This window comes from Acomys minous (genome assembly GCF_964271855.1).
Source record: "Acomys minous genome assembly, chromosome: 1".
NCBI classification, from domain to species: domain Eukaryota; kingdom Metazoa; phylum Chordata; class Mammalia; order Rodentia; family Muridae; genus Acomys; species Acomys minous.
In genome coordinates this window covers 153,117,785-153,144,536 of record NC_140483.1, presented here as the reverse complement: position 1 = coordinate 153,144,536, position 26,752 = coordinate 153,117,785, and the positions used below count along the sequence as shown (strand labels likewise).

At 44.1% G+C, this 26,752-nt stretch overlaps 1 protein-coding gene across 6 annotated transcripts in view; it reads left to right on the top strand.

The window, feature by feature from the left end:
* The first annotated feature begins 660 nt into the window (after nucleotides 1-660).
* The window catches only part of LPAR1 (lysophosphatidic acid receptor 1), a 111,069-nt gene continuing 84,977 nt past the window's right edge, over nucleotides 661-26,752 (top strand). Inside the window, exon 1 of one of the 6 annotated variants that reach the window (XM_084779229.1) lies at nucleotides 661-798. The gene's annotated coding sequence lies outside the window, so the exon portion shown is untranslated. Of the gene's footprint in view, nucleotides 799-956; nucleotides 1,104-1,237; nucleotides 1,423-2,455; nucleotides 2,475-26,752 lie in introns of those variants that run through there. The other 5 variants (XM_084779228.1, XM_084779227.1, XM_084779231.1 and 2 more) reach the window with 5 other exon arrangements.

Sequence of the window (26,752 nt, the reverse complement as noted above, 5' to 3'; positions counted from 1 at the left end):
CCTTACTTCCAGGCATCTGCTTTTGATGTGGGGAGGCCTCAGCTGTAGCTAGTGGCAGAGAATTCTGAGTACTCTAGAAACTCTGAGGGGCTTGGAGTGTGAAGCAGGTGGGTGACATGACGTGGCTGGAGAGTCTCCTCTCTAGACATAAGGGAAGGCTCTGGGGCTGGTACGCTCCAGAAAAATGATTCTTAGGCCCTGCTCCTGCCCACAACTCCAGGTGTGCTTTCCTTGCCCTGTCCTTAATCACCCCACGAAAATCATAGTTTGCTTTTGCAAAGTTATACTAAGAGAGAGGAAGAGAAATTTATAATCATAGCTCTAGGGGCACAAAGCCATACTCGCTTTGATTTGCCTTTGTAAAGTCACAGAGACTCATACACCTTTTTAGCTGCAAAGCTAACCATGGCTGAAGTCCCTGGTGGTTGAAACTTTGTACTGTTTGAAAAGTTTAGAAACTAAGCTAAGAGAAGGCCATACACCAAGGTTTTTGGTTTTTGGTTTTCTCCAGGCCCTTGTAAGCCAAGAGGGAACAAGACGGAAAATGCACCATGCAGGGAGTCCACCAAAGCTCTGCAAGAGGCTTGGCGCTGGGGTGAGCGCAGGAGGGGCCCCCGGGGTGGCCGAGGTGGGTGTGTCTGATGTGGAGGGTTGGGGGAGAGAGCAGGGAAGGTACTGAATGGGAAGCTTAGGCTCCCCTCACCGCCCCCCTTCCCCGACCTGCAGCAGCGCGGGAAGTTCAGTGAATGATTGGGGGAGGGGACCACAGGAGGCAGGGTCGCTGCGGGTGCCACGCAGGTAAGGAGAGTGGCTCGGGTACGGCGCCTAGGAGTGCGGGGAGTTGCTGACTTGTGCTACGTGGATGGGGCAGAAAGCGCCAGAAGGCGGAGAGGCAAGGAAGCTGGCACCCATGCCGCTTTCTCGGCCGCTTGCCCGCTCCCAGAGCCTGGGAAGTCGGTACTGGGCTGGCAGTGACGCCCTAGGAGTTGTGACTCTTGTCCCCGAGCGCAGCGCTGCTCTCCCTAGCCTCCTGGCGGTAGCCCGGTGAGGCTTGGGTTGGGCTAGCCCGAGGGTTGCACGGACAGAGGAGCTGGACCTAGAAGGTAAAGGAGGACGGCTGGGTGTCCCCTGGCGCGGGTGGCGACGGCCCTGCCTCCCTTCGGCTCGATCGGCTCGCGCTGTCCCACCACCCGCAGCTTTGTAGCTGTGCGCGTGAGCGCTTATGAGTGCGCGCGCCCGACCGCGGGCCCGGAGTGGGTGGGTGTGCGCGCGTGTGTGAGGCCGCCTGCAGGAGGCGAGGCTGCCCTGGCCTCCCGCACCAGCCAGTGGAACCTAGCCTGGAGGGAAGTCGCCTCAGCCGCCCCGGCGGCCCTCCTGCCCTTTGGCCAGGTCAGTACTCCCCAAGATCCGTCGGAGTGACACGTAGGTAGTCTCCTGTTGGTTACCTGGGTCTGGTTGGGGCCGCGAGAGGGCTGGCGAGGGGCGCTCCAAGTTCCTTAGTGTCGCGTCCCGGACGACTTAGATGGCCCCCGTGTCCCGCGCTCAGCTCACCGCTCACCAGTGACTTTGTGGTCCCTTGAATCTAAGGAACTTAAAAGTGTCCGCGAGGCTGCCTGAGGCTTAGCCGGTACCTGGGAATTGCAAGTTAGGGGAAGGACCTGGCTTTGCTTAGATGGGTTGATGGTTGTTTGCTCCTGTCGGGAGAGTTGACTGTGGATGGCTTTAAACTTTTGGCTTGTTTTTCTTTGCTGCCATTTGGCCTTTGATGTGAGGCACTCAGGGCTTGTTGCTGCTTCCAGGCTGGGGCCCTAGACTGTCTCTTTTCTCAGTCCTTCTTTCGTCCTCTCGAGTTTTCTTCCTTCCTTCCTTTTGCTTGCGTTTCTTCTTTTTCTTTTTAGTTGAAATCTACGGCGCTTTCTTCCATGTGGGTTTCCAGCGAGTGCTGGCTTGTGAAAAGTTTCACTCTTAAGCCTTACCCATCTCAGAGATAGCTATTGCTAACCAAGGACGAGGAGAGGAGCCAACATTAGGCATAAAGGCCGTGTGCACCACAGGCAGCTGTATGAACACACAGCGGTAATAAGTGTTTAGTGTCTGCCCTTGGCTCTTCACATGCAGCCTCCAGGGCTCTAAGTATACGAAAGCAGTAATTATTTTATTTTATTTTATTTTATTTTATTTTATTTTATTTTATTTTATTTTATTTTATTTTATTTTCCCCTTTTATTTGGTTTTGAGTGTGAAGCTGAAGGGGGAAAATGTAGAAAGAGAGGGAAGCAGTTTAAGGCAGAAAGGTTGAGAAGTAAGGCTGCAGAACTGGGCCTGGTCATCGGAGCCCCCTTGTGCGCAGCGTCCCCTAGCGGTGCAACCTGAGCCGAGTCCGGGCTCCTGGTTTTGGCGTCCTCATCACAGGAATGAATGGGAGGAATGATCTTTGCTGTCCCATCTATCTTCCTAATAACTGGGAGCTGCTGGTAGGTGATCCCTCCATGATAGGACAGCTGGAGCTGAAGAAGGAAAACGGGCAAGAGTGAGTCTAGTGGAGAAATAAGGGGAGGGCGACCGAAAGAAAACGGAATTAAAGAAACCTCTCAGAAAGGCGATGCTCCGGGGAAAGAACTTGAGCTAGAGTTGGTTTTCTCTAGTTTCTTTCTTTCTTTGCTCACGAGGGGAACCAACAAAACTTTCTTTTCCTGCCGTCCATATTATTACAAGCCAGCGAGGCTGCTTAAGTCTGATATCAGGTTTAAGTGATCCTTGCGGCCTGACCTTTTCTAGGCATCAACCGCCCACCGGCTCATCTTGCCCTTTGCATCCTCAGCTCCGGGCAGCTGCTGTGGCCATCTAAAGCTCAGCCTTACTGTGAGTGAGGGAGAAGAAAAATCACAGAAATCGGAATTTAAGCGGCGGCAGCATTTTAGAGACTTCTGTTTTCATTCAAAGCGTTTTCCAGAATGTATTTGATTTTGTTTTTCAGATTGTATCTTAGATGTCGGCTTTTACAGAGTCTATTGTTTGACCTAGTGGGAGCATTTGGGGGAAGAATAAATCCTAGTCACTGAGTCTTTGAGTGCACAATAATATTTGGCCTGAAATTTGTGTTTGCAAGGAGAAAGGATCACTTCCGATGCTTGGCATAAGTAGTTGTACTCTGAACAGAATGCACCATGCGGGTTTTGCTGGGAGGCTACAATTATTTGGCTCACAATGTCTTTAGAAGTTTAGCTTAAGGTTGAGTTTTTAATGTCTGTGCTTAACGTGTGGCCACCCACCCTCAGTCTCTCCCTCCTTTGCTCCTTCCCTCTCTTCCTTCCTTCCTCCTGTATCCCACCCTCCTCTCGTCCACTCCGCCCCTCTTTCCTCCTTGCATCCCTACCCCCTCCATCTCTACCCTGCTTTCTTTCCTTCCCTTTCTCTCACATCCCTTTCTTCCTTCATTCCTTCCTCTCTCCCTTCCTTGGTGTCCTCATGTCTACACATGTGAGGGACGTGGTTTGCTTATGACATAAAGCTGTCACATAAGTCAGTTCTGGCTTTGCTAAGTAAGCATCTTCTATCCGGTTTCTTACTCTTTGCAAAGGATGGTAATTCCAGAGCCTCTGCTGTGTTAGTGTTTAAATATGTTAGGGATGTGCTTGAATGTTGGGAGGGAAAGAGAAGAATTTAATTCAACAAGCAGCCGTTGGACTCTTGTAACAGATGGGAAGATGATGAAAAAAAAAAAGGGTTCTGGCAAGAGCTGAAGTGCGGAAGGTGGGGAATACAGATATCTGTGGTGTAGACAGAGAAGCGTGTGTGTGTGTGTGTGTGTGTGTGTGTGTGTGTGTGTGTGTGTGTGTGTGTGCGCGTGCGTGCGCTACTGCCTCACTGTGTGGTGACAGAGATGTCTTGAGAACTTTGGCAGGCTGCGGAGCGGAACCTGAAATTCCAGCTGTGGTGGAATAGCTTGAAGAATGGTGTGTGCCTTAAAAGATCAACAGGGACAGTGGGTGTCCTTGGTGATGAGGGAGGCCAGGATGCCACTCTAAGGAGGTATGGCTCAGCATTATTTGAAGACCCCAAGTCCTACTGCGTAGCAGAACAAAGGCGAAATGTTTGAGGAATGATTGAATGTGTGTCCTCTTACATTCCACTGTAAGCTCACAGCTACTAAGTTGTGAGGACCCACTGCCAGTGTACTATACGTTGTTAGAGAATTCTTCTAGAACAATCTGTGTGTCATTTCTTTCCCCCCTCACCCATTCCATAGGATAGCTTCCTTTTGGGAAACTTAATTTGGTAGAAATGGATGAGGCTCACGGGTCGCACAGGAAGCTTGCTGGCTAATGCTAACTTAAACAGGACTATTCTCCAGGGAACTGGCATTCTTGACCCTGTTTATATTATACATAGTGTCTTAGCCACAGAGTGGAACGTGTGTAGTACAGACCAGGGAGCAGGACTATTACTGCAGGAATAGGGTTAACGCTTCCTTTAAAGGCCTGTGGGCGGGGCGGGGGTGGGCGGTGGTCCTAAGAATCCCCTATGGAGTTTAACTTCCAATACTGCAATACAAGCTCCTTGCTCAGTCTTATAGAGTAATAGGTACTGATTTTATTTTATTTTTTATTTTTTTCATTTCTGAGGCAGTTAGCCCATTATATCTCAGGGAGAATCTTGGTGGGATTCCTTTGGGAGAGTGCAGGACCCCTCTCCTGTCTTCTGCCTTTGTGTGGCTGGTGAGAATGGATGAGTTTTCAGCTACATGTCAAGCGGATTTGGGTAAAGACTTTGGATTACCCTTGAGTCTAGAGATGCCTGGCTGCTAACGAGACACCATTAAACAAGATTTGGTTAGCGTTTTATTGTCTTCTGGATAGAATTTAAGTGCATGATCCTCTTAGTTGCTTTTAAATTGCTTACTTTTTTTTTTTTTTTTTTAATCTTCTGTAAGGAATGGGGACTTAGTTTGGCATGGTTAAAAAAAAATCAACTAGTTCATTAATCTGGGGAACCAAGGCTGATGGACTTTATTTTAGGATTTCTTATAAGGTCACTTTTTAGTGAGTGGTGGATTGTATTGACATTTCTTGGCCTGTTGTCTCAGTAAGTTAGTGCTTTTACAGTATAGCATTAGTTCTTACACTACGCTTGCTAGCACGGGCCACGGGGACACTCTCTTCTGCCACCCACCAGTGCTATGGACACGTTAACTCTGATGTTCACATGCAAGTCAGGGCTTCTTTTTCCCCTTCTGCAAATGAAAGGGAACTATTTTAATGCGTCCATGGATTTAGGTTATAATTTATTTTCCTTTTGTGGTACGGTTTTTAAAAAAGTGATATAATGACAGGGCAGACTCTTAGCTTTAGTCGACTGCTAAAACAAACATGTACGCGCCTGAGTGGGGTAGGCCAGGGTGTGCTTGCGGTAGCACAGAAATAAAGGAAAATGCTCTCAGAGCCAGCCTCTTCCTCCAAAGAAGGAGAACGCTTGGCTGGTAGCATGTGGCTTTGGATCTCTGCTTAGGTCGTAACTGTCATTTAAAGGACATTTTGTCTGTTGTGGACATTCTGGGTGCCCATGACTCAAGAGGTGCCAGGCTCACTGAGGGGTGCAGCAGGGAACCATTCTCTTCAGCAAATTTGCCTCCCTCCCTTTTCATTTACTCCAGGTCTCCCCCTTTCCTTCCCTTTGTGCCAGGCTAGCCCAAACTATGAAACTCAGCCTGGCCTCTGACTCACAGCAAACTATTCCTGCCTCAACATCCCAACTGTTTGGATGAACTACCACCTTACCTGAGTTTCCAACCCCCTCCTTTTTTTTTTCATTATCTAAGTTTGAAACAATGGTTTAGATTAGTCTTGCTGTCAGCCTGCTACAATCAGGTTTCTTTTCCTGTGTCCCAGTGATTCTCCCAACTCTTTAGTGAATTTCTGGCCCAATAAAAGATAGTCTTGGCTCTTTAGAGGGAGATGGATTTGAGGCAGCGAAAGCAAGATCTGCTCAAGCTGGTAGTGTGTCATTGACCACTGATGCATCTAGGCCTCGGGCTGAGTACCAGGGATGTACTGAACAGACATGAACAGAAATGAACAATCCAGGGCCCCTCCACCTCTAACCGAGAATCCGGAGAGCACTCTCAATGCTGGACCCCTGGTACTATGGGAACATCAAAGTCAAAGGTGCAGGGGACACCGACACTGGGCTTTCCAAGTCAAGGGTCAAGGCCATGGAAGTGGAGATGTGGAAGATCTACAAGGAACCATGGGAGATTAGTATCTGAAGGACCCTAGGAGATAAACCAAGCCCAGAGGGGATCAAACTGGAGGGAGTCAGATGGCGTCTAAAGGTTTGGTTAAGTCAAAGGGCTTTTCTTTTTACATCTGTGAAACAGGAACAGGCACTGATAGTATCTGCTTCCCAAGTCCAGTTTCTATTCTCACGGGCCCCTCAATACAACCGAATATGGCTTGTTCATGGTCAGTAGGGTTTTTAAAAAAATGTTCACCCACAGGTGGGAGGCAGGTGGAAACAAACCATGTGAGTAAGGCCCCCCCTCTCTCTTATACACACACACACACACACACACACACACACACACACACACACACACACACCAGTATCTCACTGTGTAGCCCAGGCTTGGCTTCCCGGGTCAGGAATCCCTGCCATACACCACCACACCCCCTTCTGCTTTCTGTCCTATTATGTGAACTGAAGTTTTTCTGAAATGCCTTCAGGTGCAGAGGACAGCGTTTAAGCCATCTTTCCATTTCAGCCCTTTCTTCCAAGGCCCATCGGTGTTTTCCCTTCAGCGAAGGAACAGGAGCCTGGTATCCAGGCCTTCATTTTATAAACTTGAAACAGTTCACCAGGATTTACCTGGGAGTTGTAAAAAAACAGAGCCAGACACAGCCGTGTCTTGTCTGTTGCCTTGGCTTGCTTCCATTTCCGTCTGGACATTCCTCCTCTTGACTTGCGAGCGTCTCTGGTCAGTTCATGGCTGTCTTCCTAGAAAATCAAGAGTCTGGTGTTTGACTTTTAAGGTCTTGTTGAGATCGCTTAAGGATACAAACATTATAGAAAGCATTCAGCCAGAAGAGCGGCACTGTATTCATTTGTAGATGGTTTTGTGTAGAGATCCAAATAGTACACACACATGTGTGAAGTAAAAGACTGAGGCCACTGTCACTTCAGCTGCCTATCTGAGGTAACTAACTTGTCATTACTTTATTCTAAGATCTTCTATTCTTGGCCTTTGCTCGCCTAAGCCTCGTACACTGCATATGCTTGTTTGCACACATGGGTGTATGGTTATATATTCGTGTGTAATCGTGCTGGAATGTTTCTATTTGTCTCTGTTGTCCCTTGTCTTAGCCAGGCTGTACCAGAGGCTGCCAGCAAAGGTGACAAGCAGAAGCCAGAAGAGCCTGCATGGATCTTCTTGGATACAGCCTGACTTCATTCAATAAAGAGCTCTTGTCAGTGATTGGAATGCCTGTTATGAAGGGGGAAACAGAAAACCATTTCCAGCTGTGTGACAGCTAAGATGAATAATGCCATGGCAGGGCGTGTCCGTTCCACGAGGGCTCTGCTGCCCCTGGGTCTCAAGCAAGGGGTGGGGGAAGGGGCATCCGCGAGCACATGCTAGGCATCTGTGAGCCTTTTGTTAGGTAGAAAAGCAGTGTGGACTGGAGGAGACAGGTAGAGTTACTCATTATAGGCAGGTTCCCCTGTAGGGAGCATTAAGCAAAGATTGCCTCCCCCACCTCCTCAGAAGGCTAATCAGGGCACGATAAGAGTGGTGTGTTCTCACAATGGAGCAACACAGCCTAGCTAAAGCAGAGTTGCCTTTTGTCAAGGGGTTGCTTGCCTCCTTCGACTCTTGATTTGTTGGGAAAAGGATTATTGTCATGCCAAAGATTCCGCCCAGCTCTTTACTGCAGCTCCAGTGAGCAGCCCTTGCCTTCCTTGCTGAGTAGACACAGCCAAAAAAAAAAAAAAAAAAAAAAGGTTCAAAGGCCAGGGCAGGCTGACTGACTTCTCTGACTCAGCAGCACCTGCTTTCTAGTCATTTTGTATCTGCGAGCCTGTCAGTTAACCTCCATGCATCTGATAGCGTAGAGTAGTCTGGGTCCTCACGCATGGCTGAGAAGACTTAAGAAGAAAGAGAAAGAAAAATTAAACGGCAGCCAAAAAGGCACGGGTCTTGCTCTCAATTAGATTGTAAACATGGAAAGACATGGTCAAAGATGACTCAGATCGGGCAGCCCAGTGATAAATACTCCAAACCAAAGTTTACGCAGAGTTCTCTGTGCTCTTCTGAGGGTGGAGGAGTTGATTGGCACGGCAGCTGGGTGCAGGAGTCAGGCCCATGCCTAAGAGTCAGAAGGAAGGGCCCAGAAGGAATGCATGTGAGTGACAGGCTTGGGGAAGATGCCTGGACTATACGACTTCTGGCAAATCCTGTGGGGGTGCACTGGGCCGGTCTTGAACGGAAGTAAGCTGGTCACTGTGATGCCGTTACCAGATGAGACCATGGGGCACGAGAAGACCATAGTTGTGGTGAAGTTTGTTAAAACTAGACATGTCTCAAACTACACAGAAAGGTGTTCTCTTGGTAGCTGGAAATCTGAGTTTGAAGCTTACTGCAGAAGACAGAGCTTGCCGTGTTTAGGGATACTCAATACACGGAACATCATTGTATGTAAGCAACGTTGAGATGTGTGTGGTGAGCTAGTAAGAAGGATCTATTCAAGGCTGGCATGCCGCTCAGTTGGTGAAGTGTTTGCCTAGCACACAGGTAGCCCTGGGCTGGATCCCTGGAGTCGCATAGACTTAGGCGTGATGGTGAGTGTAAGGTTGATGTAGGAGAATTTCTGAGAGTTCAGGGCCAGTCTGGCCTACACAACCCTGTCTGCTAAAAGAAAATCCACAATGGTGCTTTCACTGGGACAAGATAGAATTTTGGTCTTTAAGTGCTTTTCTCTGGTAGAGAACTGGACTTAGCCAGGCATTCCTCGAGGATCCATGATGGCTTCTCTTCATGGGATGGTTCGGGGTTGATGGCATAAGAAATAGTAGGTGGGTCTGGTGGCTTAGGCCTGCAGTCCAGCAGCTTGGGAGGTCAAAACAGCAGGATCACAAGCTAAGGGCCTTCCTACGTCCTGAAAATAAAATATCTCATGTTAAATTTCTGTTGTTGGGGTAAAGTTCAGATGATGGATTGAGTTCAGAGCAAGCCTAAGCAACTTAGAGGAAGTCCCACAAGAAAAAGTTTAAATAGGATCAAGGAGGCAGTTCAGCGGTAGAGCAATTGCCTAGCCATGTGTGAGGCCCTAGACACCACCCAAACTAAACCCAAACCCCAAACAGGAAATGGTGTGGATTTTGGCAGAATGTTCCCGTGTGGTGAACAGAACCCCCCACCCCACCCCAACAATCCTTTCTAGTTATGATTGTCTTAAAAATACTCTTAAAATTGTTGGGAGATTAATGGTGATTTGGGGGCTAACAGGAGAAACAAAGACAGTTTTAATTAGCTGTGGGACTCCCGTTGTTATTGTGACTAAGAAAGGGTGATTTGAATCCCCAGAGGAACTTGGAAATCCCAGGAGCCTAAAGAGCACCCTAAGAAACTCCAATATGGCTTCATGAAGGTTCCAGAAAAAATGAGTCAAGTTACTCTAAGTTTTAACTGATTTGAGGTAAACAGTGGGGCCTGTTCCTGCTCTGTTGTTTACCTGGATTTTAAAACAAAACAAAACTTTTACTGATCAAGATTTTATTTCTACTGAAGATTATTATGTTTTCATGTCTTCGACAAAGTTTGATAGAACTAGGATAATTTCTTGTTTACTTTTTAAAGCTGTTATGATTCTTTTCTTTTATTATTTAAGTAATTTATTCAGATTACATCTCAGTTGTTAACCCCTCACTTGTATCTTCCTGTTCCCCCTCCCTCCCTCTTTCACCCTATTCCCCTTTCCTAGGTCTGTGACAGAAGGGACTTCCTCCCCCACTATAAGATCACATACAGCCTATCAGGTCTCTTCCTGGTAGCCTGCTCATTCTTCCTCTGAGTGTCTCCAGGTCTCCCCACCAAGGGGAAGTGGTCAGATAGGGGGCACCAGAATTCATGTCCAAGTCAGTCCCTGCTCTCCACACAATTGTGGAAAATGTGCTGTCCATTGGCTAGATCTGAATAGGGGGTCTAGGTTTACTGCATGCATTGTGCTTGGTTGGTACAGCAGTTTGAGCTGACCCTGCCTGGGTCCAGATCCACCAGACTTGATGGTCTACTTGTAGGTTTCTAAGACCTTCTGGATCCTTCTGTTTCTCCATTCTTCCTTACCTCTCTCACCTGAAGTCCCAATAGGAAGTCCCAGTATCTATCCCAATCTCTGGCTAAGTGAAGACTGTAGGGGCCATCTCTGCTGGGCTAGTGTCTAATTATAATTGAGTATATGCCATGTGAATCTTTCTGGGTCTGGGTTACCTCACTCAGGATGATCATTTCTGGTTCCATCCATTTGCCTGCAAATTTCAGGATTTCCTCATGATTCTTTAAGCACATGCTTATATGACTTTGTAGAGAAAGTGGTGCACACATTTTGGAATCTTTGGGGTGGATAGGACATTCAGCTGTAGTCTCACCACTCAGCAATGTGTTCCTGACACTGGCTAACATCTATAATCCTGGCACCTGGGAGGCAGCGGCAGGAGCATCAGGGGTTCAAGGTCATCCTCAGCTACATAGCAAATTTGAGCCCAACCTGGGCTGAATGGTCTCCCAAACCCAAATCCAAACCAGACTGACTCATTATGTTTTGGAATCATTTCTTGCAGTCCTTAAAATATTAGGGCCTACTGAATATTTAATAGCTCTTTACTTTGTAGCTAAACTGTCTGTGCAACCCATTAACATATTTCATGTTAAATTTCTAACAACGGGGTAATAATCACTACATGTGATATGCTTCACGATTAATCATCACCTCTTATCTCTGCTGACTTCTTGTCAGTCTCCTCGGCTTGTGCTTCTTGGCCATTGCTGCAAGCTGCTTCGTCCTTTATCCCTCCTCTAGACAATCTCCACACCTGAGCTTATCTACACAAGGGCTGTGGCTTCCAGGGCTTTCTGCCTCCAAGTTTTTCTCCCCAGGTATTGAAATGCTTGCTCTCATCACATCTTCCCTCAAAGCTCGCCACCTTCTCAGTGACGCCTTCTCTAGCTCCTGCCTGTAGAACTGAATGATCTTTTCTGTGTGTCAAGCTTGCCTCATGGTCTCTTCTTTATTGTGCTTCTGACTTCTTAGATGAGGAAATGTTTTTAAAACATTCTCATTTTGTCAGGCGGTGGTGGCGCACTCGGGAGGCAGATGGCTGTGAGTTCGAGGCCAGCCTAGTCTACAAAGTGAGTCTAGGATAGCCAAGTCTACACAGAGAAACCCTGTCTCAAAAACAAAACAAAACAAAACAAAAGTTCTTGTTCTGTTTTCTGCGGTCTCCTCGATGTTTAGTACAATGCACTGCACACGGCAGGGACTTTTTCTTTTTAATAAAACATTGAACGAATTTAATTATGATAAGTACCTGAATAAAAAATGTAATTGTGGCAACTGAGCATGCCTAGAATAAAGAAGATACAGTCTTGATGTCATGAAAGGAGGAGATGGACTTTGGGACACTCACTGTGTTGGGGTGGAGAAGGACAGTGGATGAGGTAGGACGGACATTGTTTCTGAGATGGATGAAAATGTGTCTATAACTCGGAGGGTTAGCTGAAATAACTGAAAATGAAACGGGGGATGGGGAGGAAAGGAAGGTTGAAGACAAAAAAAAAAGGCTGGTTCCTGAAAAAAGAAATAGAACTCAGGTTTTTGTTTTCTTAAATTCAGTCATTTGTTTTAAATGTCAAAATTATGTAAGGATAGACATTTGTTTGCTTCTTTGTATTTTTGATGAATAGTGATTCGTTTTAAGCACTTTTGAAATTGTTTGCAGTATTTTTATTTTAAATTTTCCTCACTTTTGAGGGAGGAGGGATTTTCCATTTGAAAGTGGAACTTAAGCACACAGAAGTAGTTAAACTCGGTGTATGGTAGCTCTGTGGACTGTAAGCCCTGAGATGTAAAACAGTACAGAGAGGATAGGCGTTCTCTTTGGCAGTCCTCATGGAGGTTGCTTTGAGAGGCTCAGCTGGACACACCTGGAGATCGCTTTATCTTAGATTCTCACGTGTGAGGGCTTTCCATGGTTCGTTTTGTTGATTCTTATAAGTGAATATGGATTTTTATAGCTTTTATTTCTTGTGGGTTAGGGTTTCTGTTTCCCAAATGCTTAAAAGGAAGCTGCTTTTCTCTGGAGGAGAGGTACAATATGTATTTATTAGTTTGGCCACAGTTCTAATATTTATACATTCTGTTAGCCTATCAGAACTTGGACTGTTATGGACCAATAATGCCCCTTAGTGTTTCTCTGCAATTGGTTCTGTTTCTGTCTCTCTGTCTCTGTCTCTCTCTCAAATGTCAACCACTTCCTAACAACTCCTGTGTTAAAGACGTCATGTGAGGTGCAGTGTAAAACAACCCTCTGAACTCGAAACTTTCTACCTTTTTGTTCAGATTGATGTTGCTAATTCTTGTTGTTCTTTGTCTATGTCTGAAATGACTTCACTTAGAGGTCTGATGTAATTTTTTCGTACATTTTTGCATGTCATTTTTATCATATATTTGCCTGTAAGCAAGATTGAGCTCGGTGTTGTCCTGAGATAGCTCTTAATTAGAGAACATTGCTTTTATCGTTATATGTTATGTATGGATGCATTGAATGTTAACTCTTTGTGGGGTGTGCATGTTTATGGTACATGCACATGAGTATGTGACAGCGCGTATGTGCGTGTGAACATGGATGCAGAAGCCAGAGGAGAAATTTGCTGCCTTCCTTTAGCGTTATCAACCTAATTCCAGTGCGGCACAGCCTCTCACTAATGTGGAAGCTTGCTTGCCATTTTGCCTTGCCTGGCTTGTGAGTTCCCAAGATACACCAGTCTCTGCTCCACAATCCTGGGCTTACACGATTAAGCATCTGTGTCCAGCTTTTTATGTGGGTACTGGGCATTTGAACTCAGGTCTTCATGATCACATGGCGAGTAAACCTACTCACTGAACCATTGCCCCAGCCCCTGACGTTAATTCTTACTTTTGCATTTTTCTGCTTCTTGGTAAGAGACTTTATAATATCTGTAAAGACTGACCACATTATAGCGCTCCCTCTGGCTGACCTCAGCTGCGTGACCTCTTATAAAGCACCTGACGTCTCTAGGTCCCTCTCCTGTCAGTGCAGAGACAACAGTAACGAATCTTCAGTTACTACTTTTCAACTGCCTGGCACACACTGAGTGTACCAGCCCCCATAAATAACAGTTGCTGTTACTGACAGATTGATTCACATAAAATGGCTCATACTTGATCTTAACTTGTAAAAAAGACAGTTTCATATGGTTCCATCTAATATATTTCTTGTGCTTTTCTTCCCTTTGCTTTTGTCTTTTTTTTGTTTGTTAGTGTTTTGGGGTTTTTTTGAGACAGGGTTTCTCTGTGTAGCCTTGGCTGTCCTGGACTTACTCTGTAGACCAGGCTGGCCTTGAACTCACAACGATCTGCTTGCCTCAGCCTCCCAAGTGCTGGGATTACAGGCATGCACCACTGTACCTGGCTTTTTCCATGACTTGTTTGTTCTGTGCATCTGCAGCATGGTGATGTGGACACATCTAGTTTTCAGTTTTCCTAGTGACTATAAGCCCATAAGCCTCTCTGTTCCCAAAGCCAATGCTCACATAATATGTTTTAGTCTTAATCTGGCATCCATCAATGAATTTTGTGTTTTCTTTTCTTTCTCAATTTCCATCTTTCTTTTTTTCTTTCTTCCTTCCTTCCTTTCTTTCTTTCTTTCTTTCTTTCTTTCTTTCTTTCTTTTATTCTTTTCACTTTATAACTAGTGTTTTCTCAAAGAAGCTTTTCAACTTCATCTGCAGTGAGTTTAAAGACAGTCACGCCTTCCTATTGGAGATTGGTTTCAGGAGCCTCTCTTTCCTGTAGGTACCAAAATGCATGGGTGCTCAAGTCCCTTATGTATACTGGGACTCATCTTGCTGCCTACTTTAAACCAACCCAAGATTTCTTAAATGGCCTGATAGTCTATATAAATCAATCCTATATAAATACTAGATTCGTTGTACTGCTTTGGCAAAAGTTTGAATATGTTCAGTTGAAATGTAGTAACCCACCCCCTAGTGTTTTCGATCTACGATCCATGAGATGCCTAGGTGAACATGAGGTTTCTGCATTCTATTTTGTCATAATGTGCAGCAGTCCTGCGTGTGTCAGTATAATTAGTCGTAGTGGGGCTTGTGAGGGAAGAGGTCATCATCCCTGAAGGCACGAGGCCTACAGTCCAGTGGGAAGGAGAATGTTGACCATCTCCTCATGGTCTAGAAGTCAAGGTGTAGTCAGTGCTATGACGCAGCACAAGTGAGATTTGAGTGCGGAACCTCATTTGACATGGAGTGACTCAGGAGTTCCTGCGGAAGTGCTCTGTCCATGAAACGAGCTGGGATGACTCTGCACAGGGCTAATCATCTGCATCTGCCTGCGATTGCACAGATGTGGGAGACATGAGGAAAGGCAATGTTTTGTCTGATGACTTGGCCTTTTTTTGTGTATGTGGTACTTGGTGGAGCTTCTGGTTTGTAATGCACTCCACCCGCCCCACCCCCCTTTCTCTCTGACTTAACAAATTTTGTATAGAACTAGTAATGACTTGCTTTCTTTGAAATGTGTGTAGGTTTTTGTTCAGTTTTGCTTGATAGCCCTTTAGCATATTGCTAATTAATAGCTAGGTAGCACATATTGGTGACTTGCTCAGTTAGAAGCTAGACAAAGCTTTGCATAGCCATGTGATAGAAGTAGATTTGGTTGGGTTAAAAACACTACTATATAGAGTAGTTACTAATTTAATAATTGCCCATAATCTGTAGGAAATTAGAACGCCAAAGTTAAGTTTTTGATTAGTCAAAACCAGATGGTTAGCTATTGTATAGGTTCTTGGTGATTTTCACTGCTCAAAGAATTAGCATTTTGCTAAGATGCTCATTATATATTTACATTGTTTTGCCGTGGTAAAAAAAATTCCACTTAATGAAAAAGACTGTGTCAAGAATTAAAATATTATACATTGGAAACCTGTAAAGCAAATTTGCGACTGAGAGACAGGAAACCAGGACCCAAGTGGCAACTCCTGCTGCCCACATGGCCATGCCCCAGCCTTTCTAAGCCTTACCCTTCTCATCGAAATAGAGGATTCAGTGTCGAGTCCACATGCATCATTCCTCAGGCTTATAGTTTGGTAGCTCTGTGCTTTTACTTTGTTCTTGCCACTCAGTTTTAAAGACTTGGCTCTGTACCATTTAGTTAATCTCACCGAGAAGCTCTGTCTAAAGTTGGGAGACTGCTATGTATTTCTATCCTTCTGTGTTTTGGGAAGGCAATTCTCTGGCGACTTTAGCTTGGCCACTTGGATTTCAAAAGTGGTTTTTCTTTTAATTGCCAGGGTTCAGAGAAGATGTTCTGATTATCTTAGATTTATCCTTTGAGGCTTGCTTTAGAAAAAATGTAAAGTGTCCAAATTGTGAATTATCGACATTTTTGTAAAACCCAATGAAGGGTGGAGTGGGGTCAGTTCACAGAGAAGTGTGAGAGAGTTGAGGAATCAGGGAGGACCACTTTCAGGCTAGGGACTATCCCACCCACGCTTTAGCAAGCTTCCAGAGGGATGGCATATGGATAGAATCAGCTTTATTGCATTGGAATTGACAATTGTATTGAAGTGTAATTGTGCACTTACTTAAGGAGTACCACACAATAACTTGATACTGTGGAATGATCACTCCAAAATCTGTCAAGATTGTTGTTAATATATCCAACATCTTACCTACCCATTTATTTGGATTTTGGGGATGGTGGTTAGAACACCTATGACCCACTTTTGAGCAATTTTGAAGCATATAAGATTATTATTATTTTGAGACAGGGTCTCATATAGCCCAGACTATTCTTGAACTCCCTGTTTAGGTAAGGATGACCTTGAACTCCTGATTCTCCTGCCTCTACCTCCCCAGGTGCTGGTACTACAGGCATGTACTACCATGCCCACTTATAAGACAGTATTAACTATGGTCATTGTGATGCCATTGGGTCTATCTGCAAAACTTAGCCATCTCACAACCAATAGCTGGAAGCCCCTGGCAACCATTTCCTCGTTTCCCTCATCAGTGTAGCTTTTCTTACCAACGTGTTAAATCAACTGATGTAAATATGCCTAAACATCATTTTTGTCATTCAAGTCATAGTGTCTTGGTCTCCTACACTCAATTCCACATTTGTTTGTTTGTTTGTTTTTGAGAGAGGGTTTCTCTGTGTAGTCTTAGCTGTCCTGGACTCGCTTTGTAGACCAGGCTGGCCTCGAACTCCTCACAGTGAACTGCCTGCCTTTGCCTCCCGAGCGCTGGGATTAAAGGCGTGTGTTACCACGCCTGGACAATTTCACATATTGCTATATGAATATTTTATTATATTTCTCTTTTGTTATTTAGAAATTGAGGGAGGGATAAGGCATAAGCCTCTTATTTTTATACTCTACCTAATTTCTCATTTATAATCAATATTTATTCCGGAAATCCAGGCAGCTGAGGATTTAAGGTAGTGTGTTCGGGCATATATCCTTCTGTTTGCTGTTGAGTTCGTTCTCCTTAGAATGACTGATGTGTGGAAACCAGACAGATTTCCAGGCTCTCAATCTGGAACCCAGGTCCCACAGTGTTTGGTATCAGAAAGAGGCATTGGTTCAGGCTAGTAATAGGCACTGTTGTCCCTTCAGGCTAGTACCAGTGATAGGTGGGACCCGGAAGTGGGTGGAGTCATGTGGCTAGTTCCGACTTACAGCAGACAAAACCAGGACGAACACAAAGCACCCTTTTGCACCGCGAAGATTCTGAGAAAGGCCTTCTGAGTAGGCCTGAGAGAAAAGCAATGTAGATGAAAGACTACAGCTTCCTTGAAAGAAGTTATTTTTAGAATTGGAAGCAACAGGTGAAGGTCTTGGTTCCAAGCGATCTCAACACTGAAGTGGTCTTAGGCAAAGATACTAAGGAAAGTCCCAACTGCTTAAGTACTTGGCTATTTCCAAGCAGAGGGCCACAGACCTCGAATCCTCATCTGAATGAGTAACATTTTCCTGTCAGTAGGAATTAGAGCTCTCATGTTTTAACAGGTTACCAGTGCAGTATGTATAGTCAAATGTATTCAACCTTTGGTATGGATACGGTTTTCACCTACCAATAGGATTGAAGCTCTAACCCCCAACATATCTGGGTTTGGGGATAGGCTTTGGGGGTAGCTGACATTAAGAAAGGTCATTGGAGTAGAGCATCAATCCAATAGGATCGATGATCTTTTAGGAACAGGGAGCTTTCTCTATATGGGCTCACTGTGTACACACGGAAGTTGCGATCAAAGTCCACAAGAGAGCCAGTCAGCCATGCTTACCCCAATTTCCAACCAGATGGATCTTTTCAAAAAATACTTGTCTGTCACTCAAGCTCCATGATCAGTGATAATATGTTAAGGCAGGCTAAGGTGACTGGTGCTCTTTATTGATTTTGACTGGGAAGAAAAGTGTTAACTCTGGCCAGTAGTTGTGGTAGATGCTAGTAGCTGGCTTTGAACTTGTTTGCACACATGAAGAATGCACATCACTTCCCTGCCTCCCCTTTTTCCTCCCTTTCCTTTCATTTTAGTGATAAAATAGCCCAGTGGGTAAGTTTTTTAACTAAACACACTTGAAATATGTAAAAAGTGTACCTCTATATTTAAATTATTTGCTTTTACTTGAAATACTGCTCAAAATATTAAAATGTTTTTGAAACTATAAACAATATATAAATAACAAACACTTATATTTGCAGTTCATAATGAATAGAATTATCATCCAAGTCTGTCTTCCTTCCTTCCTTCCTTCCTTCCTTCCTTCCTTTCTCTCTTTCTCTCTTTTCTTTTTCTTTTATGGCCTGTTTCCATTATGGCCTATTTTATTATCTATTTCTTTTTAGAAGTAATGAATGTATGTTTTGTGTCCATGGGCCATAGTTTTAAGCCACTGTTGTACACAGCAACATGTTTGGAATAGAATTTTAGTAGCTTGATAATAAGACATTAAATTGTTTAATAGTTCACTTAACCATAGTGCTGGCTAGTTTTATGACAACTTGACATAACTCAGGTCATCAGAGAAGAGAGAACCTCAACTGAGTTTATAGGCATGACCCACCGTGCCCAATTCCGGACTCTATTTTTACAGCGAGTCCAACATAGAGTTGTGGAAAAGCTATGTTGTTTAGAACAGGTCTATGGCGCAGTGCCAAAGCTTATCTTAGGAAAGCAACTGTGAGCCAAAGGGAGACAGTTTAGACAAGTAACTCTGCTGTCCTAGTCTGAGGGAGACGCTGCATAGTCTGCATTCCTTGTGGAATGATGGGCTGGCAGCGTTCAGGGTGTTGCCTATAAATACCGCCTTGTACAAAAGCATACGTTTGATATTTGCTGAATGTGAGCAAGCGCAAGTTTTCACAGTTCAACACCGCGCCCTTTCCTTGTGGTCAAGTTATGTGTGGATCTGTGGGCTTCCAGCATCGGCTCCACAGAGGACAGTGTCAGTGAAGGCCAGCCGATGACCACAGGACGATATGCTGAAGACTCAGAGGCAGGAGGATCACATTATACGAATAAGGCTACCCTGGCCGGTAATAGCCAACTATCGGTTACTTTATCAATCAAGTGGTTGCAGGTGTTTGCAAGCTACATGTGTGAGAGCCTCGTTTCAGCCCATTTGACAGCCCAGAGGCCGAGGCAGCACCTGGCAATCCTCCTGTGTGTCCAAGGTTTAGGAGGTGAGTGTGGTACAGCGACTGAGGAGGAGATTTAGGACAGCCTTGCATCAGGGAGGTGGTAGCCAGAAGAGGGAGGGGCGAGAGTGGGGTGGTGGCAAGTTCTTGAATTACATCCCCTGCCTTCTCCATGGTGGACCTGCAGGCTGTGTGGGTTTTCTTTGAGGGAAGAGGCAGTATGAGGACTGAAAAGAGCAGAGGGAAGTGACAGCTTTAGGGCTCAGCTTGGATTAGAATGCACTGATTCATAGTGACAGCCTTATCTTGTCTCTGGTTTTTCTCCATGGGATCACTGGTGGATGTGAAGGAGAACGGAGTGGCAGTGGGGATTGTAATTGCAATGGTAGTGTCAAAGGGCAGGCTGGCAGGTAGTGGGAGCCCAAGGAGTGACTGTGCATGGAAGATAGACATTGGGAGATCTGCGGTTGCTGAAAGGTGAGCAACAGAGGGATCAGGAAGCCAGGTGATTTGATGGTCAGTTGCAGAGACGATGCATTCAAATGGAAGCATCTGTGTGGATGTCCAGTTCCAGCTAGAAAGGGGGTATTTTGAGGTCATCACAGGACACTCTGGGAGACAAGGGACCAAGCTGAATAGTCACTCAAGGAAATACTGAAGAGAAAATTTGTTGGCTTAGTTGAAATTGCCCTTGACAGTGAAGTGCCTGATGATCGACACATCTGGAAAAGCAAAGGGATGGCTTTTCACCTTGAACATCCCTTTCAATTACTTTGCATGTATGTGGGGCATTGCCTTTCCCTCCTTCCAATGCTTTTTTATTTTAATCAAAAGACCAGAGCAAACTGGAAAGTAACTACTCAGCAATCCCATTTTTTATTGATCCCTTGTAATTGTAAATGTTTGACAGATTATGGTCTCTATGAAAGTCCATTAATGCAGGTTTCACTGGGTTCACTCCGGGTCAAGGAGTACAATGGTCAGAAAGTTTTTTTTTTCTGTCTCCTACCACATGGCTGGCTTCTCAAGTCTCCTGATGGGCAATTAGGACCGGAAAGACAAGAATGGCTTCAGTTATTTTTAAGGTAACATTAATTGGATTCATCTTTTACCACACAGTCAGGGTCACGGTTACTCTGTTTACTATTCTGAGGTTTGGCATTTCACCTCTTGCTTTTGGAGTGGTTGGTGCTGGGCATTTTCAGAATGAATTCTGTGGTTGGATGAAGTTTTGTATCTGTGTTTTGGGACTCAAATAGAGTGCAGGATTGGAAGCTAGAACCCCAAGTGATAGAAAGGGTTATATGAGTACATTTCATAGTGTTTCATATTTGAATACCATCTTGATATGGGAAGAAGGGAACCCAGTCTTCATCCTGTAACATAGAAAAATGACCCTTAAATCATTTATTATTGTTGTTGTTGCTACTGCAATCAACTTCTTTGAGTTTGAGCTTGCTTATTTGGTTGGGGAGATTGCTATATTGACTACAAAAAGCTGAATACAAGAAACATTTGAAAACTAAACTTGAAAGAATGGCATTTTAGACTTTATAAAGGCTGTAGAGCAAATCTGCTGGCTGTCTGGTGCAGTGGAGAAATTCCTTGTTCTGTGGTTGGAGTTTCCTTCCTTCTTTTTCCCCCTTCCCCTCTTTCCTCTCTTTTTCTCTCTCTTGAAAGATTCCACCAGACTTGTAATTTTAATCACAGAGTGAAGGGATCACGTATGAGAGAATAATCATGATAGATGGTTTTATTTCTAGTAATTCAGGCCCATCGAGTCATGTCCTGCCCTTGTCCGTCCACACCTGAGATGCTATTTTCTTTACCCAGCTTCTTACACAGTAGATCATGACCCTCCATGGGATCAAATCATTGAATGCATCGCTGTCTCCACTGCAGTCTGGGCTCTACAAGCACACAGCTTGCATTACATGGGCTGCCATGTTGTGCAATGCCAATAAAGCGGCCCAAAACACCACAGTTCAGACTTGAGACTACAATGTATTACGGATGTCATAGTTTTTTTTTTAATACTTCTTTTCTTTTTCTGTACACATCAAGCTTTCTTACACAATGATAGTGGCTTAAGCATGGGACTCGAACTCTAGTGTCTTCCCAGGTGTCAGCCCTCAGGCGGTAACTATCAAATTAGTACGTCTTTGGCTTCTGTTGTTTCCGAACATTGGCTTTTCAGCATTTCTGCTTGAATTGCTAACTTGAATTTCTTCTAAAGTGATCCAGTGAATTTTGGCTTGAGATTAAGACAGGCTCTTCCACACCTTCTGAAATGACCCTAAACATATGTCTATATTTTGTACTATGTATTTTGTCCAGAAGGACACTAACTAAATATATTCTTTATGGTTTGTTATCCATAAAACACTTAATTTTCATACCTGCTTCGTACCTGGGGTCATGAGTGGAAAGGCTTAGAAACTCTGTTTTAGATGACGGGTTTAGAATGGAAATGAGATTTACCAGGGCTCAGCCATCCGCCGTCCCATCAGCTACAAGCCCAGGGCACTGCTAGTCATTGCATGTTTGCCTTTGTGGACCTTCAGGAGGCTATGTTTTTGAGCACATAGATACACATACTTGCTGAAGAAATAATAATATACTGTGATAGTGGAAAGGAGAAATAGGGACTGTGAATAAAAGGGGAGAGGGAGACCTTCAAGGTCATCTTTGGCTTTATCACCGGATAAGCCTGGAGTGTTTGATGGATCCAGTTTGGTTACAGGTGCACATGTCATTGAGATGACCTGATCTTAATTTATTATTTTTTGTGGTATTTGGGATCAAACCCAGGGTCTTGTACAGCATAGGTTAGTACCACACCACTGAGCTACATCCTCTCCCCATCTTGGTGAGCTTTTTAGGTACCATGGTTTGAAGGCCCTTGAAATTCATCTCTGGCCTTGGAAGGTAGTGAGCTTCCTGTAACTGATGGATCCACCAGAGATGCCTGATAGCTATTCTGTTGGATAAGAGGAGGAACTAGATAACTCTAGAAGTTTCTTTCCAATTGTGAGAGATGTTGTATTAAATTTGATAATAAACACTATGCACAAACTACTACGTTGCGGACACTCTCCAAGAAGCTAAGGCTGAAGTAAGACTTGTTAAACTGCAGTCTGTTGATTGATCGTTAAAACCAAGCCTAGACACACCCATCACCTAGTACTCGCACAAGATAAACACCAGAATAGTCTGCCTTGCCTTTGGACTTTACGATTTGCAGGTTGTAATGTTTCTGGGAGTGAAGTGCTTTCTAGCTGTTTTTGATGACCTGGTCTTTTCAAGTTGTGTCCTCTGTGAATTTGGACTAAACCCCAAAGTCATCCCATTAAAGACCAGACAAATGCTGGGTAGAAAACATTCACATCTTCTTCTGAATTTTGGCGCTCTTGTTCTTTGGCTGGGGGTCAGCCTTCAGAGGTTGCTTCTGGAGGAAGCCATGCTATTTGTGTGAGTGCCAGTAGGCAGAGAGGTTTTCCTGTCATTAGATAATAATATGTATTAAAGGTCACATGGAAGTGTGCTGCCTGTGGTCTGAGTTTTCATTCCAAGTGATTAAGATCTGTGGTTTCCAGGGAGTTCAAGGAGAGCATACCAAAATGTGTATCTGATGCAGTTTTGATGTCATTGAAAAGAGGACCAACAGGCAAACCTTCTCAGCTCTACCCCTGTTCTTGGTGGTATTTGTCCTTCTACGCTGTCTTGAAAGGCCTTCATGAATGTTGACTTTGCCTCCGTGATTGCTGGGGATTATAAATCTCTATGGGCTTTAAGACAGGGGGCCTCAGCTCCTACCTTGTTTTCCGGTCTTTTTGCTTCCATTGCTTGGGTTCCCAAGAGTCAAAATTGATGCCAGATGTGTATCAACATCAGGAATCCCTGACTGGCTTTCTTGTTCTCCAAATCCCTTCCCTGTTCCCCAGATACCAGTGCAAGAAGGAAACTCAGACACAGGGGACAGCCTTTGTTAACAGTACCAGCAGGCAATTGTGAAACCTGCAGGCATGTTGATCTGGGCTTGGCCACAGATGAGCGTATCAAATGCATTGTGCTAATTGGTGGTCTAGAAAAATCTGGGTTTTTTTTTTGTTTTGTTTTTTGTTTTGTTTTTGTTCTTGTTTTTGCATTATTTTAGTTTCTGTTTTTTTGTTTCCAAGGACTCATATCTTCTTCTAATTCTGGAACTTTTTTCTTTCCTCCTCCTCCTTCTTCTTCTTCTTTTTCATTGTTGTTGACATATCTAATCCTTCATCCCAGGCTAGCCTTGAACTCTATGTATCCCATCGTGACCTCAAACTCATGGAAATATTTCTTCTTCAGGCTTCAAGTGCTGGGATTATGAGACATCATGCACGGCCTCAGCTTCTTCTCCTTCTCCTTCATCTTCTCTTTCTCCTCCTTCTCTCTCCCCTCCTCCTTTTGTTTTTGATTTAATCTGAACTTTCAGATTATTGTCCCTTCCACTGTTTGCTGCTCTTTATAATTTCTTCTCAGTAAAACTCTATTGTATTAATTCTCTCTTTGGCTGCTCTTTGTTGGATTATTTACTATCTTTTGGGTTTCTCATAAATAAATAGGCTGCTTTCCATGTCTGAAAATTGAATTTTTCAATTTTGTTTAACATTTACTTATTTTTGTGTGGTGGGATGGGGGTACACATGAGCCACACATGCTGTTTGAGCTCAGAGGACAACCTGCTGGAGTTGTTTCTCTCCTTCCGCCATGTTGGCTTGATGGGCATCAAAGTCAGGTTATGGGGCTTAGCAAACACTTTCATGTTGCTGAGCCATCTCCATGGCCCCATTTTCAAATGGAGTGATGCTAAATCTGTCATCCTTTTAGTAATGTCCTCTTATTAAAAACATTATTATTTTATAAACCGTTTCTGACAACTGCATTATGTGTAGGCTTTTGCATTTGTTGGGTCTGATGACGTTAGTATGTGATGGCTTCTTTCCAAATGTTTTGTGTTACTGGTAAAGCACCCTGGAAAGAACATTCCTTCGCTTCTGTTCGAACCCATGGGCACTGCAGTTTCAATTCTCGCTTTTGAGTTTTTGCTGGCCAGACGAATAGGATTAATTTCAGTCTCCAACTAATTAATGGCAGGAATCTGGCTGTAAGTTCTCAGGGAAGAGTCTTTGCCACTTTCATCCAAGTCCTGTGGCAGTCACATTCCTGTGCCTGCTCTCTTGTGACACACATTTGCATCTCTGTTTCACCTGTTGATGTCTGCTTGTTGCAGGGATCTTTGATCTGATTCTACTGTCCTGATTTCTGTCTGTAAGCGCCATAACTAACTAAGCATCAACTGGGATTGGCATCTTAACATTGACTACACTCAGCCTTCTTTTACCTCAGCTGATTTGTTGACATACTTTGTTCCCTTTGAGACTCGGTGCTTTTGCCAACTTGACTGACAACTGCACAGGTAGCTGCCTGCGGGTTTTCTTATGCACATATAAACTCCACAGGTTCAGATGCTTTAATTCTGGAAGGATTGTTAAGGTATTCATTTCTTAATATTCCTGGAAAGCAGCCTGCTGTATGACCTTTTAAAATAGCAGGACATATTTCATCCCTCTGAATGCATTAAGAGAGAGAGAGAGAGAGAGAGAGAGAGAGAGAGAGAGAGAGAGAGAGAGAGATCTATGTATTTTTATGTGTATGTGCATGTGACTGCATAAGTTTATCCATGCCATGTGCATGCAGGAGCCCACGCAAGTCAGAACACAGTATCGCATCCCCTGGGACTGGTGTTACAGTTTTGAATCACCATGTGGGTGCTGGGAACCAAATGTAGGTCCTCTACAGGAGCAATACGTTCTTGTAACCACTGACATATCTCTCCAGTGCTTGAAGTATGTTTTTATTTATCAGAAAATCCTATTCCTCAAACTGTCATGTTGCCGTTGGTTTCACTGTCTTTTTTATAACGATGCCCTCATATAGATATGCCAATATAAATTGCTGATTATCTCCCCCACAGTAAGTATCTTGAAATAGAATCGGTAGGTCAAAGGGTATGCCTGACTGGTTCTTGGCAGATGGCACCAGAACAGCCAGACAGAGTGAAAGAAACTTGTCTTGCAGGAACTCTCCTCTCCTCACATTAGTGGATAAGTTGATAACAATCATCAATAGGTTGGGAGAAATCACATTTATATTTAGATTTAAGTTTAGATTCTGTTGATCAATCAAAAAGCACATTTTTTTCTGTTTTTTTAATGACCATTTGTATTTCACAAATACATTTCTTGTTTGTGTTTATCAATTTTTTCTATTAGGACTATCATTTTACAGTTTATTTTTGTTTAGCCTATGTATTTAACATGGTAGCTCTTTTTTCCCCACAACTTTCAAGATATTAGTAGTTTATCTAGGATACAAAGCATGTTCCCAACTGTGTGTTTCTCTTCCTTCCTTCCTTCCTTCCAAAATAAGCTTTAGTTGTTTGCTTGGTTTCCTTTATTAACCTTTTCTTTCCTTCTTTCTTTTTTAACCTTTTCTTTTTTAAGGTTTTGCAGTATGGTAAAATATACTTCTATTCTAAGATATTAACATTTACTTTTTGTTTAGATCACTGGAGACTGTACTATATCTCGTTCTAGTGCATGGAACATTTGTCCGTGTGACGGCAATGCTTTACCTGACATTTCAGGTGTTAAGTTGCTTGCCTAGGTATCAGTTGGTGGCATGACTGATACATAGCCAGGTTACTTGGGGGAGTGCGTGTGTGTTGAGGCTTTTGAGTATGGAGCTGCCGTGGCACGGGGTGGCTACTGTGGATGTGTATGAAGGCAAGGGTGACTTTATCATGAGAAAGGCAGCTTACCACAAAAGAACAGCTGAACTTAAGGGATGTGCTAAGGAAGAAAGTTTACTACAAAGCCTATCCTTTTTAAGAGTTACCTCCCACTGATTTATGTTTTCTCTTTTCTTGCTAGTGATTGTTGGAAATAGGGTGTGTAGGATCGACTAGGCGTGTTCTCGAATTGTCAGTGACTTGAGGAAGCTTAGGGGGCTGTGTTGCCAATGCTTTGCTTCTGGTGTGATAGGATGCTTTGCATGCATGAATTCTGGGTAATTCACTGGTCAGGAAATAGTGGTGGGTCGCTTTGTTTATTTCTAAATATCGAGACAGAATCTTACTCACACTGTTGCTCACACTGAACTGGAACTGGTGAAATACAGCCCACGCTGGCGTCAAACTCATGATCCTCCTGCCTCGGCTTCCTAAGTGCTAAGATTAAAAGTGTGTGCCGTCATTCCTGGCAGCAGTTGTGATTAAATATTTGTGCTTATGGCCAAGCCAATTGTTTGGTTCATTTTTTTACTCCTGATGGTCATATGCCTTCAGTCCTCTCTTATTTAGCAGTCTTGCCTGAGCACGGATAGTATGCTAGCCTGATTGACCATCCGGTTGAAAAGGCTAATTACAGTGCTCTCTTCATCTTTAAGATGTTCAAGGTCCGAGTCTTGATGCCTGGATGATAGAGGTCAGTGTGGTTAATGCTGTTGTGTACAAGGTGCAGAGGTGATGACATACAGGAGGATATGACCGACTCCCTGCCACGGACAATGGGTGTGTGTGGGAATGAGGAAAGAGGAGACATTTGAGACGTTGGCCAGCACTGGAAGACTGAAAGATTAAGAAGCTCCTTGTGTGGAGAGGGAACGAGAAGAGCCATTCTAATCAGCGAAAGTGAAACATGAAGAGACATGAAATGGCCTGATGTTTTCTAGCAATTCTGAGTAGTTTTGTTGGTCACCAATGGAAGATTCGTT